The following is a 13,994-nucleotide window of genomic DNA, read 5'->3' on the forward strand; positions in this document are numbered from 1 at the left end:
TGATTTAAGCAGCATTTTCTTTTCCTATCCTGTGCGAATAAAAGGAAGCAATATATGATTTTTTTAAAAGGTTGCAGGCAATGTGCTACATTTGGCTTCATTTTTAACACTTTTTGGAGGTAAAATTTATGTAACATAATATTCAAAAAATTTAAGTGTACAACTCAGTGGTTTTTAGTATATTCACAATGTTGAGCAACTATCACCACCACCTAATTCCCAAATATTTCCATCACCCCCAAAAGAAACCCCTTACCCATCAGCAGGAACTTCCAATGCCTCCTTTCTCTCATTCCCTAAGCAAACACTAATCTACTTTCTGTCTTATGGATTTGCCTATCCTGGACATTCATATGAATGGAATCATACAATCTGTGGCCTTTTGTGTCTGGCTGCCTTCACTTAGCATAACGTTTTCAAAGCTTATCCACATCACAGCATGTATCAGTACTTCATTCCTTTCTATGGCGGAATAATATTCCATGGTATGGATATACCACCATATTTTGTTTATCCACTCAGCAGTTGATGTGGGAGCTTGCATTTTATTTTATTTATTTTAATTGATTAATTTGTTTATTTTGGCTGCACTGGGTCTTTGCTGCGGCACGCGGGCTTCTCTAGTTGCAGTGTATGGGCTTCGCTAATTGTGGTGCGCCGGCTTAGTTGCGGCATGTGGGATCTTAGTTACCCGGTCAGGGATCGAACCTGGGCTCCCAGCAATGGAAGCACGGAGTCCTAAGCACTGGACCACCAGGGAAGTCCCCGTGAGCTTGCATTATTTTTAAATACATATTTGGATTCAGCAGGTCCAGAGTGGGGCCTGAGATTCTGCATTTCTAGCAATCTCCTGGGTGTTGTCCAGTACTGCTGGTTCAGGGACTGCACTTTGAGGAGTGAGGATTTAGTCTCTAAAGACTACACTTTAGAGCATCACAATTTGGGATGTTAATATAAACACACACCTGGAACATAATGGTTAAACACACTCATACACACTTTTAAAAAAAAAAGAGTGGAGTCATGTTGTCACACTTCTTTTGTCAAGGCTAATGAGGTATTTATTAATCTTTAGCATGGAGTTCTGCCTTCATTAAAGCCATTACTCACCATGAACACATGAAAGAACTTCTGTTTCACAGCTCGGACTTGACCTAAGCAAACATTTTCAGGCACGGATACCTATAAACAACGAATGGTCATATTAACCATAAGGACAGTTTATTAATCGACAATGGAAATTCGAGATCCCTGATTTATGAATTTGCTAATTGCTCTTCCCTGTTAAGGGTCTTTCCCATAGGAAGTGGGAGTGCCTCTTTTGTGAGAACATTTCTGGTCCCAGGGTATCAAGAGACGCATTGATACACATCAGCCTAAAGAAATTAATGTATTTCATCTAACCTGCCACTTACGTACTACCAAGAAAGGGAACACAACTGCTAGTTACACTCAGACATGCTGTCAATTGTAAGACGCATCCTGATTTCAATGATGCTAAAAGGTTATAAATGTACATCCCAGGGTCAGTGAAATATGGCAATGTTCCCACCTGTATCAGACTCAGTTTATGTGCCATTACAAGTCCTGCATTTGCCTTGCTTTCTGGCCAGAACACTAACAATGAATGACTTGCTCTGTGGCGGCTGTTCCATGTTCCTCATGTGACATGAGGGCATGAAACAACAATGCCAGGCCTCATACCAGCATCTATGCTTCTATCCTCTGCCGTGTGGGTTCCCTACTGCTGCTGATGTAAGAGACCCAGGGGACCACCTCAGAATCCACGGATGCACACTGACTCACCTGCAGAGTGGCACTGGCCACAGAGCCTGACCCTGCTGTCTTGGGTTCTAGCTTTCTCTCTGGCTGCCCGAGTAGTGCAGCTCCACTCATAAGAGAGGAAGAGTTGACACAATGAGGGGCAAACTTTGACCAGTGGGAGACGGCAGCCTATCGATCAGTTTATCCCTCCTCCTTGCCCCTCCTCCACAGGGTGCCCCCCACAGAATGCTCAGAGATGCAGAAGCTTTACCTGGCTTCTCAAAGATGTCCTGTGATTCCCAGGAAGCAAACTGTGCTTGCAGAATCAGTGGCTAGTACGGCGCTAACACGTGCTCTTCTATTTGCTCTTCCTTGTTCCTTCACCCCCTTTCCCCTTCACCCCTGTTTCCCTGGGATACACACCCTCATAAGGTGCCGGTATAAAAACTTTGCCTCAGGCCCTGTTTTCTAAGGAACCCAGGCTGAGACACCATCTCAGTGTCAGTTGAGGGATGGAATTGAGGAACTTTGTGGGAATGGAGTCATGTGCCACTGTGAACAGGGAAAGAAGGAGGGTGTGAAAGGAGAGAAGTAGCAGAGGCATCCTAGAATTTTCCAAGAGGTCAGCACCAGGACTTAATGACTTCTTCCTCACAAAGGGCACAGATATAGATCTCTTTATGCTTAGGTGAACAGCTACTATCTGCCTTCAGAAAGGAAGAGTGGATCCAACATCTGACTTCTTAGAGATTAATAATAGTAATAATAATAATAAAAGATAATAATAGCTCCGTTGACCCAGTATTTCTACATCTAGGAATTTATCCTACAGACACACTTATGAATATGCACAAAGATGTGTATACTAGATAATATTATATTGTTTGCCATAATGTTTCAATTAACCAAAGACTAGAAACAACCCCAATGTCAATCAGTAGGAGATTGGCTAAAGGAATTATAAATCCCCAGACCAGGAAATACTATGTAATCATTAAAAATAACGAGGCAGATCTAAATGTTCTGGTGTGGAATGCCTTCCAAGATAGAGTATTGCATGAAAAAAAATGTTATCAGCAGAACAGAATGTGTAGTCTACTAACATTTATATTTAAAAAAGGATCAGTTGGGACTTCCCTGGTGGTCCAGTGGTTAAGACTCCATGCTCCCAATGCAGGGGTCCCAGGTTCAATCCCTGGTTAGGGAACTAGATCCCACATGCATGCCACAGCTAAGAGTTTGCATGCCACAACTAAGACCTGGCACAACCAAATTAATAAATAAAATAAATATTTTTTAATAAAAAAAAGATCAGTATACATATTCCTATAATTCACAGACTATCTCTAGAAGGATACACACGAAACTGTTAAGAGTGGTTACTTCTGGGGAGGAGACCTGTGTCCTGAGGGATAGAGGTGGGAGTGAGATTTTTCTCCGTTCATTGTATTTCTACTTTTTAATCATGTGTATGATTACCTAATTGCCTACTTTATTGAGTGCTCACTAAGTGCTTATCTCACTCTATGAGGTGGGAAATATTATTATTCTCATTTTACAAGGAAGAAACTGAGGTGTAAGAGATAAAGTGACTTGCCCAGTGTCACACAGCTATAGCAGCTGAGCCAGGATTCAAAACCAAATCTAACTCCAAAACCTAGGGGGCACAACTCATCCTGATTTGCTTAGAATTTTCCCAGTTTGAGGAGTGATTATCCCCCATCCTGGAAAACTCTTAAAAACTATCCTGGTTTTAAAACTAAAAGCCCAAATTTTGGGGAAACCGGGAGAGGTGGTCCCCCTACCAGAATCCCAGATCTTGGCTACTTCGCTCTGCTATCTCCCTGATGAACTAACATGTTCTATCAGATCCAGCATTTATAGGGCCTGTAAACGTGTAACTTGCAGCTGCAACTGTGGAGGCTTTTTGAGGCCCCTCCCCAGGTCACACCCTCCATCTCTGAGACACGCCCTCCCTGCTGCGGTGGGGCCCGGGAGCCAGTTATGCACCAGGGGATCGCATTTTTCCCTTGACAGGTGGTTGAACGGGGAGAGGATATTTGGTCCAGCTCAAGAACTCACTGGCCACAGTCGAATTCTCTCTCCCAGAAATACCACTTACCAGACTCCTACTCGAGGGTGCAAGAGGCCACAGAAACCCCAGGCGTGAGCTGCAGAAGCAGGCTTACCAAGGAGAAGAATGAATCAAGTGTCAGAAAGCAGCAGATTCAGGAGGCCAAGGAGGCTGGCTCTGGGGCCAGGCCACATGGCTTTTAGCATTTACTTCTAGTCCCCTGTGGGCCTGGTTTCATTGCTGCCGCGGGATGCTACCAGATTGCTCCTTCCTACCAAATCCTCCTTTGGTCTAGAGCTGTTTTTTTGTTTGTTTGCTCTTGGTCACCCGGCATGTGGGATCTTAGTTCCCCGACCAGGGTTGGAACCGCACCCCACCGCATTGGAAGCGCAGAGTCTTAACCACTGGACCGCAGGGAAGTCCCGGTCCAGAACTATTTTGAGTGGGTTTATATTGCTTGAAAACAAACATTCTCTAAATAAGTAAAACAATGGTAACTTAAAAAGCAAGTTAGAGGCACTTCCCTGGCGGTCCACTGGTTAAGACTCTGGCTTCCAGTGCGCGGTTGGGGTGGGGGGGGGAGTGCAGGTCCCATCCCTGGTTGGGGAACTACATGCCACATGCCATGTGGCACAGCCAGAAACTGAAGAAAAAAAAAAAAAGGGAAGTTAGAAATACAGATACAATCTTTGCAATCTAAGGCAGAGGGCACTAATACTGCCCAACCTCAGGGGCCACAGGAATAATACTCAGCCCTTTAATTCATAGGGCTTTTTTCCCTTTTAAAGTAGATAATATATAACTATACTTTCATGGCCAAGGTCTCAAACAATACAGAAAAGATGAAAACCCACCCCCTGCCTTCAACAACGCTATTCTTTTCCTCTACCCCGAGGTAACCACTGTGAATGGTCTGGTGGATGTGTATCTTTTCAGACATTTTTTCTGTTTATATCTGTACTTTTCTCATACATACTACCCCACACTGGGGAATACAATCTGGCAGCTTGTAGGCCAAATGTAGCCTATAATGGGTTTTGTTTGACTCACATAGAATTTTTTTAAATTTGAAATAAGTTGTCAACATTTTAAATTGGGATATTTCATGAAAATCCTTTCTTTTTTTTTTTTTAAGATTTATTTCTATTTATTTGTTTAGGCTGGGCCGAGTCTTACTTGTGGCATGCAGCCTTCTTAGTTGCAGCATGTGAACTCTTGGTTGTGGCATGTATGCGGGATCTAGTTCCATGACCAGGGATTGAACCCAAGCCCCCTGCATTGGGAGCAAGGAGTCCTACTCACTGGACCACCAGGGAAGTCCCATGAACATCTTGAAAACCTGGAAGATAAGGCATCACACTTCTTCTACCGGGAAAAAATTGACTATCAGTGAGCAGTGGGCTGCCTCCTGCAGGTGGGATGAGCTCTCCTCTTCCCCAGTCTCCACTCTTCCCAGATGTCTTCCCCGCGCCCACCTCACCATTTTACATTACCTGCATGGCTCTTTTAAGCATTTGCTTTTTTCACCTTTATACATGTTGTTCTGAAACTCTTTTTTCACTTAAAAACATACCATGGGCATCCTGCTAAGCAAATACAAACTGATCTATCTTATTCTTTTTTCAAAAAAAAATTTTTTTGGCTGAGCCAGTGCAGCATGCAGGATCTTAGTTCCCCCACCAAGGATGGAACCTGCACCCCCTTCAGTGGAAGGACTGCCAGGGAAGTCCCTATCTTATACTTTTTAATAGGTACAGTTCATCCTCATTATCTACAGATTCCATATTTGTAAATTTGCCAACTCTTGAAAATTTATTTGTGACTCCAAAATCAATACTCATAGCACTTATGGGGTCATTTGCAGACACGTGCAGAGCTGCAAAAAATTTGAGTTGTTTGATGAGCGTATTCCCAGCTAAGGTTGAACAAGGCCATGCTCTGCCTTCCAGCTTCAGCTCCAGCTCTCGTACTGCAAATGAGTGTCCTTTGTGTGGTCTATTTAATGCCAGGTTTGTGTGTGTGTGTGTGTGTGTGTGTGTGTGTGTGTGTGTGTGTGTGCTTTTTGTTGTTGATTTCACTTTTTAAATGGCCCCCAAGCATAGTGCTATAGTGCTATGTAGTGTTCCTAGGATCAAGAAGGCTGGGATGTGCCTTATGGAGAAAACATGTGGGTTAGATAAGCTCCCTTCAGGCATGAGTCATAGTGTCCTTGGCTGTGAGGTCTGTGTTAATGAATCAACAATACCTTACACCTAGAAAAAGGAAGCGGAATTTGGCCAATCTGTACATGAGGCTGCTCCAAAAAGTGCTAAAGTATCATTTATACTGTGTGATGAAGCTATGGAAAAGATAGACAAGTAGTTAAATTTATAGATTCATGAGATGACAAGCAATAAAATAGCATAATTGACAGCATTGTTGTGAGGCTTGAAAGACAAAGCAATTTATAGTCACGTTGAATCAGGAAAATGTTAAATCCTTTCAGCAAATGATGGCTGGTTGAAACATTTCAAAGGCAATAGGGCATGTTGCCTATTGCCTAAATGTTAAATTCACAGGCAAGGCTAGTTCTGCAGATCAGGAGGCTACGGAAGAATTTTTTAAAAACCTGCTAAATGTTATACAGCAAAAAGGTTATGTGGAAGAGCAGGTTTACAATGCTGATGAAAATGGCTTGTTTTACAAGGACGTTGGCAAATGAGCCCGTATAACTCAAATAGCCTCAAAAGCTCTGCCTCTAAATCATTGAAAGACTATGCAATCAATTATTTGTAAGAAATATATATTTAATAAGGTGTCTTTAAATAGAAACACACATAAAACAAGGTTATATGTTGATTAGTTGATGAAAATGTTGTGACTAGAGGCTCCAAGGAACCTAACCCTGTATTTCCGGTAGGAGAGATGGTTCTATATTTGCTAATTCAGTGTTTGCAGTGGCTTTTTAGAACATAATGACTGTTGTTAAGAAACAAAATTTGACTGAGTAAATCTTTTTTTTTTTTAATTTATTTATTTTTGGCTGCATTAGGTCTTCCTTGCTGCGCACAGGCTTTCTCCAGTTGCGGCGAGCGGGGCTACTCTTTGTTGCGGTGCACAGGCTTCTCACTGCGGTGGCTTCTCTTGTTGCGGAGCACGGGCTCTAGGCACGCAGGCTTCGGCTCCGTAGTTGTGACTCGCGGGCTCTAGATTGCAGGCTCAGTAGTTGTGGCGCATGGGCTTCCTTGCTCTGCGGCGTGTGGGAACTTTCCGGACCAGGGCTTGAACCCTTGTCCCCTGCATTGGCAGGCAGATTCTTAACCACTGCGCCACCAGGGAAGCCCTGATTGAGTAAATTTAAAAATCAAATTGGCTTTATTCAATGATGGATGAATCAAGCAGCATCCCATCTAGCAAACAGAAAGGAGCTCCAAAGAGCTGCTGAAAAAGAAAGGTTGTTATAGACAAAAGGGGGTAGTGACAAGGAAAAAAGTGGATGACCTTATCTTTCTCGGGGATGGAAGGGGTCTACCAGGAGATTACCACACTACTGTTGACCAGGAAATTCCAAGAATTAATTAAATTCTTAAGACTGACCAGTTAAGATGACATTTCCGTGGGAGACTGAAATTGCAGTTAGGTTTGGTACTAAGTTTTGGCTTGGTGACTTGGGCTTAGCACAAGTAACTCCATTTTGGGTCTCTTTTTTAATACTGTAAATAGTGAGAATCGACTGTACTTAGAATCAAACAATATGCCTCTATCATAATCAAAGTAATCACTCCACTATTGAACAATATTTAGGTGGATTCCAGTTTTTTTTATATTACATCCAGTTTGTACATGTCTTTATATGCATGAATATTTTCCTATGATACCGAGAAGTCCAAAGCTGATTGAAGGGTTCTGCCCATTTAAAATATTGATAGATACTGCTAAATCATGTTCCAAAGGCTCGCTCAATTTATACTTCTACCAACTGTCTATGAAAGTGCTTGTTGGGAGTTCCTTGGTGGCCCAGTGGTTAGGGCTTGGTGCTTTCATTGCTGTGTCCCGGGGTTCAATCCCTGGTTGGGAACTAAGATCCCGCAAGCCGTGTGGTGTGGCCAAAAAAAAAGTGCTTGTTTTTCTGAATCTTCATCAGACTGGGTATTACCAACATTTTTTTTTTGTCCAATATTATTGTCACATAATGATATTTCGTTTTAATGTGTATATTTGGATTATTGGTGAATTTGCATATCTTTTCATATGCTTAGTGACAAATTCATAAGGTTTTACTTGAAAAATGTAATAGCTGGATTCTCATATAATATCCTGACATTACAGACATTATAATAAACCTACATATTTATTGAACCATACACCTCACCTTACCCAGGGCTGACATGATCTTGCATTGGTCTTAAGGAAGCTCCAAGTTTGGCACAAGCAGTGGCTTACTGATGTCATCAAAGACCTAGGTTCTTTCTATTTTTCTGCTCTGTCATCTCAGGCTGGCTTCCCCTTTTGCCACAACATGGCTGCAACAGTTTCATACATCACATCAGCTATAGAAAAGTCCATAGATAGAACGGGACCATCTCTCCAGAGTATGGAAACCGTTCCCAGGAGCCCCCATGCCGATTACATTTCTCATCTCACAGGTCAGAATTGCGTCACTGTTCACCCCTTAAACCAGTCGCTAGAAAGGAAAATAGGACCACCACGATTAGCTTAGAGTCTTCAAATAGGCCAGGCCCTTGCACTTACAGTCTTCTGCCTGGAATGCTCTTCCTTCAGATATCAGCAAGGCATGGTCCCTTTCCTCCTTCCAGTCTTTTCCCACTTCTCACCTTATCAGCAAGGCCTTTCTTGACCATCTTGTTCACAATTACACCTCCAGCACCCTCCATTTCTCTCCTCTGTTTTAGTTTATTCTAACATACCACGTGCTTTACTTATTTTTTAAAATTTATTGTCCATCTCTTTCAACCAGAATGTAAGCTCGATGAGGGTAGGGGTTTTGCTATTTTATTCATTGCTGAATCATTGGCACATCCTGGCACATATAAATAATACTCAATAAATATTTGTTTTGCAAATAGGTTCATCTGTACCATTTTTCTATATGCGTTAATATGAAATATTGTTTTTCTCTTTCTGACTTACTTCACTCTGTATGACAGTCTCTAGATCCAACCACGTCTCTACAAATGACCCAACTTTGTTCCTTTTTATGGCTGAGTAATATTTCATTGTATATATGTACCACATCTTCTTTATCCATTCACCTGTCAATGGGCATTTAGGTTGCTTTCGTGACCTGGTTATTGTAAGTAGTGCTGCTATGACTATTAGGGTGCGTGTGTTTTTTTTTTTTTTTTTTTTTTGCTGCATGTGTCTTTTTGAATTATGGTTTTCTCAGGGTATATACCCAGTAGTGGGATTGCTGGGTCCACAGACACAGAAAACAAATGTATGGACACCAAGGGGGGAAAGAGGGAGTGGGATGAATTGGGAGACTGGGATTGATATATATACACTAATATGTATAAAATAGATAACTAATGAGAACCTACTGTATAGCACAGGGAACTCTACTCAATGCTCTGTGGTGACCTAAATGGGAAGGAAATCCAAAAAAGAGGGGATATATGTATACATAGAGCTGATTCACTTCACTGTACAGCAGAAACTAACACAACATTGTAAAGCAACTATACCCAATTTAAAAAAAAAAGGAAAAGAAAAGAAGCCTAGAAAAAGATAACTAAAAAATATTTGTTGAATGGGAGTAATCCATCTGAATGAATTCCTCCTGAATCCATCTCTCAATGAATGCTAAACTCAGGTGAGGGAAAGAGGGGAGTCGTTTACTGACCTCCCCCAAACTCCAGCAATAGTTACATATCAGCAGGATGGCTACACGGCCTCTCCATTGTCACCCACCAATCTTTGCGCCCCCCCCCAGCACTGCCATCTAGATTTGGGGTTGCAGCTGCTCCATGGATGGTGGCACAAGTCGGCTGAAGCACAGCTCCTGATGCGGGTTGTGCTGCCCCAACATTCCCCTCAAACTGATCTCAGGCGGCCTCGTCCTGCAGCGGCTTGAAGCAGAATTTTGATTCCCAGCCAGAGATTGAAGTCAGGCCACGGCAGTGAGAGCGCTAAATCCTAGCCGCTAGACCACCAGGGCCCAGTGGCCAGTGACAAAGCCCTGGCCCATCAGCTGTGTAGAAATGAATTTCCACGTAGAGACAGAAAGTAGTGAAACAAGTAAAGTGTTTATTAGAAGGAAAAAGAGTATGTGTGGATAGACACATGGGTGGGCTCAGAGAGAGAGGCGTGCCCTCATGGTAGTTTGAATCACTTATAGGGGGCATTTCTTCCAGGTTTCCTTTGGCCAATCATCTTGCTTTGCCTGATTCTGAGTCCATATTTGATTTATGTCAGGGTCCTCCCATGTGTGCATGCATCTCTTAGCCAAGATGGATTCTAGCGAAGAGGCCTAGGGTAGGTTGACATCACTTACTATGGGGTGCTGCCACCTCCCTTTTGACCTCCAAGGAACCTTTCTGTGCATGTGTAGTCGGGAATGTCTCCCTGACCTCAAGAATGAAAAATATGTGCTCTTTTATCTCTTATCTGGGCAGGGGTCATCTCCTCTCTCGCTCCTCTTTTTTTTGAGTATCTGTCCACAGGGGAGAAACTCCAGCTGCTCAGCATGGGGCCCATCTATCTCCTGCCTCAAAATGACCACACCATGCCTGGGCGCCACACCTTAGCTGAGAACCTCTGCTCCTGGCCTCTCTGCGGCCTTCGCTGATGGCTTTGGGACCTGGCTAGCCGGCTCCTCTCATCCCAGTGTCTTGTTCTCATCCTCAGTGACCTCAGATGCATGTTGATGACATTTCCACCACCTGTGCTCATGGTCCCTTGGCCTCCACTGCTCCAGTGACTTCCACCTCCTTCTACTCAACCTCCAAAGGCCTGGCCGCATCGCACCCTGCTTCCAGTTCAGGACCTCACCTCCGTTCTCCTTATTCCATCTCTCCCCCACCCTTATGATAACTGGGACGTCTTTTGCTTCCTTGCTTATTGTTCCCTTGCTGCCTCTTACTCAGTCTAGACTCTGGTCGGCTTTTTAATCATGTTCTTGCTAGTGCCCTGGAATTCCTGTTTTTCAACTTTCTAATTCACCCACATGCAGGGGGTTTCCTGCCTTTACTTGTGCAGCTCTCAGTCTGGCAGAAGTGGCCTCCACACTGCCTAGCCAGAGGGGCTTGTCTTCCCACCCCGGTTCCATCTGTCACTCTTTTTCCTCCTGTTGTGCTGGGTTCTGCCATCTGACTTGCCTGGGGAGTGGGACAGAGATGGGGAAGACAAGGGAGGGACAAACATCTGGGCCTAGTGCCCTGGGCTGTCCGCCTGGGGGGTGTGGGGGGAGAATCTCCTTCCTCCTTGAGGCCCATCTGATTCCGTTACATAAAAACTTTCACATCATTAGGGAAATTGCTTAATTTCACAAATGTTTTGAGTCAACTGGGAGCTCATTACTAGATATGAATGAAAATAGTGCTTGCCTTCCAGGAACTCCCCAACGGCTCACTAGAGTTTTAAGCCCTTGAGAAGAGGCTGGGGTGAGAAACAAAAAACAAACAAACAAACAAAAAAGACTACAGTGTATGGACTTCACCTTGTTTTATTGGAAATTTGGAAATGTACATGAATACATTTCTTTATGTTTTCTAAGCACAAGAAGGAATTCTAGCTTTTGGTGATGATTCATAGTTATGAACTGTTAAGTCTTGTCCTAGCCTTTTTATTTTATTTTATTTTATTTATTTTTTTTTTGGCTGCGCAGCACGTGGGATCCTAGTTCCCTGCCCAGGGGTGGAACCCACACCCCCTCCAGTGGAAGTGTGAAGTCTTAACCACTGGACCACCGAAGAAGTACCTGTCCTAGCCTTTTTAAGACTCAGTTTGACCTTGAAAATAAACTGTCTCCAGAATGAATCCAGGCCATAACCTATTAACCCATGCCTTGAATATGGGTGATGTTTAAAGATAATTTTTTAAAGAGGATGGGCTTCCCTGGTGGTGCAGTGGTTGAGAGTCCACCTGCCGATGCAGGGGACACGGGATCGTGCCCCGGTCCGGGAAGATCCCACATGCCATGGAGCGGCTGGGCCCGTGAGCCATGGCCGCTGAGCCTGCGCGTCCGGAGACTGTGCTCCGCAACGGGAGAGGCCACAACAGTGAGAGGCCCGCGTACCCCCCAAAAAAAAAAAAAAAAAATCAAAGACATGTACATCAAGGCATATATACTTGTTGAAACTCTTTGTCAAGCAGCATCTTTATTTTTTTTTATTAGATATCGGATCTGTGCCTTTCATTGTATATAAATTTTATCTCAGTTGAAAATATTTTTTTAATCTTAAAAAATTACAAATTGAGAAAACTTGTGGACATTAAAAATATTGTTAATAAAATTAAAAATTAAGCAATACACTGAGACTGGTGGGGCCTGAAAGGGCTGGAACTAAGAATGAAGGCTTGGGAGCTGGTAAAAAACTCCTGAGGGAGTGGAATCCCCTAACAGGCCTGTCTGAAGGACTGGCCTGCAGGGTCACCTTGGTGGGAACCTGCACGGGCATCGGAGAGCGACACCTTGTGGTGGTGAGGAGCAATTGCAGAAACAGCCACCATCCAGAGCTTGGGACGTCTGGGCTTTTATCCCACTGGTGTTAGCTTCCACAGGACTCCTTTGTCAGTTACATAAACCCCAAGGCCCTGGGCAGTCCAAGAGAAGGGGAAGCTCCAAGAAAGAGGTAATGGGCTAATTCAGTAGTTAAAGGCTAGAGCTAGTTTTAGTTTCATTTACTTTGGAAAATGTTTAAAGACATCCTGATTGGCCACATTCATATGTATAGAAAAAAGAATGAAAGGAAATCCACTACAACGGTAACAGGTTATATTTGGGTTGAGATTATATATCATTTTTATTACCTTTTTAAAGGTTTCTGTATCTTCCAAAATTTCAACAATAATTATATATCACTTTGCTTTTTTGTTTTGACAGAAATATTTATTTTTCTCATAGAGGGTGAACAATGGTATGCTACTATAATTTTTAAATGTTTTTAAAAAGTATTTATTTATTTATTTGGCTGCACTGGGCCTTAGTTGCGGCATGCTAGGGATCTTTTAGTTGTGGCATGTGGGATCTAATTCCCCGACCAGGGATCAAACCCAGGCCCCCTGCATTGGGAGTGCGGGGCCTTAACCACTGGACCACCAAGGAAGTCCCTAAATTTTAATTTTTTTTTGAAGACTTAATTTTCTAGAACAGTTTTAAGTTCACAGCAAAATTAAAAGGTAAGTGCAAAGATTTCCTGTATATGCCCTGCCCTCACACATGCATAGCCTCCCCCGTTATCAACATCCCCCAACAAAGTGGTACATTTGCTACACTTGATGAACCTACACTGACATACCATAATCACCCAAAGTCCATAATTTACCTTAAGTTTCACTCATGGTGTTGTACATCCTATGAGTTTGGATGTGTCCATCATTATAGTATCACACAGAGTATTTTATTTATTTCTTTTTTTTTCTTTTCTTTTTTGTTTTCAACACAAACTTTCTTTATTTAGGAAATAGATGGAATTGTTAAATTGCTGCTAGGATAGAATAAGATGCTTTTGGCCTCAAGTCGCAGAAAATATAACTAGCAGTGACTTTACAAAATAGATGTTTATCTTATATAACAGAATTCTAGAGGTAGTAAGTTTCCAGATGAGTCCAGCGACTCTGTGATGTCAAGTTCTTTCTCTCCTAATCCACCATCTGTGTTGACTTCTCACCTTCAAGCTTTTCTCCTTCACATGCCAAATGGCTACTGTAGCCTTGGGCATCCTATGACCTCACAGGACCACTTTCAAAGCAGGAAGCCGTGAGGACAAGCAACAAGAGAGCTTTCCTTCTTTGTCTCTCTCTTTACCGTTTGTCAGGCAGCATCTTTATTCTTTTTATTAGTTATCTATTTTATACATATAAGTGTATATATGTCTATCCCAATCTCCCAATTCATCCCACCACCACTTCCCCACTCCTCGATTTCCCCCGCTTGGTGTCCATACGTTTGTTCTCTACATCTCACACAGAGTATTTTCACAGCCCTAAAAATCTT

The 13,994-nt window shown here is 42.8% G+C and overlaps 1 non-coding gene across 1 annotated transcript; it reads left to right on the forward strand.

The window, feature by feature from the left end:
• The first annotated feature begins 2,898 nt into the window (after positions 1-2,898).
• On the forward strand, positions 2,899-2,971 carry TRNAW-CCA (transfer RNA tryptophan (anticodon CCA)). The gene has a single exon. It is a non-coding gene; the product is annotated as a tRNA-Trp (tRNA).
• The last annotated feature ends 11,023 nt before the right edge of the window (positions 2,972-13,994 follow it).

This window comes from Tursiops truncatus, chromosome 2 (genome assembly GCF_011762595.2).
Source record: "Tursiops truncatus isolate mTurTru1 chromosome 2, mTurTru1.mat.Y, whole genome shotgun sequence".
Lineage (NCBI taxonomy): Eukaryota > Metazoa > Chordata > Mammalia > Artiodactyla > Delphinidae > Tursiops > Tursiops truncatus.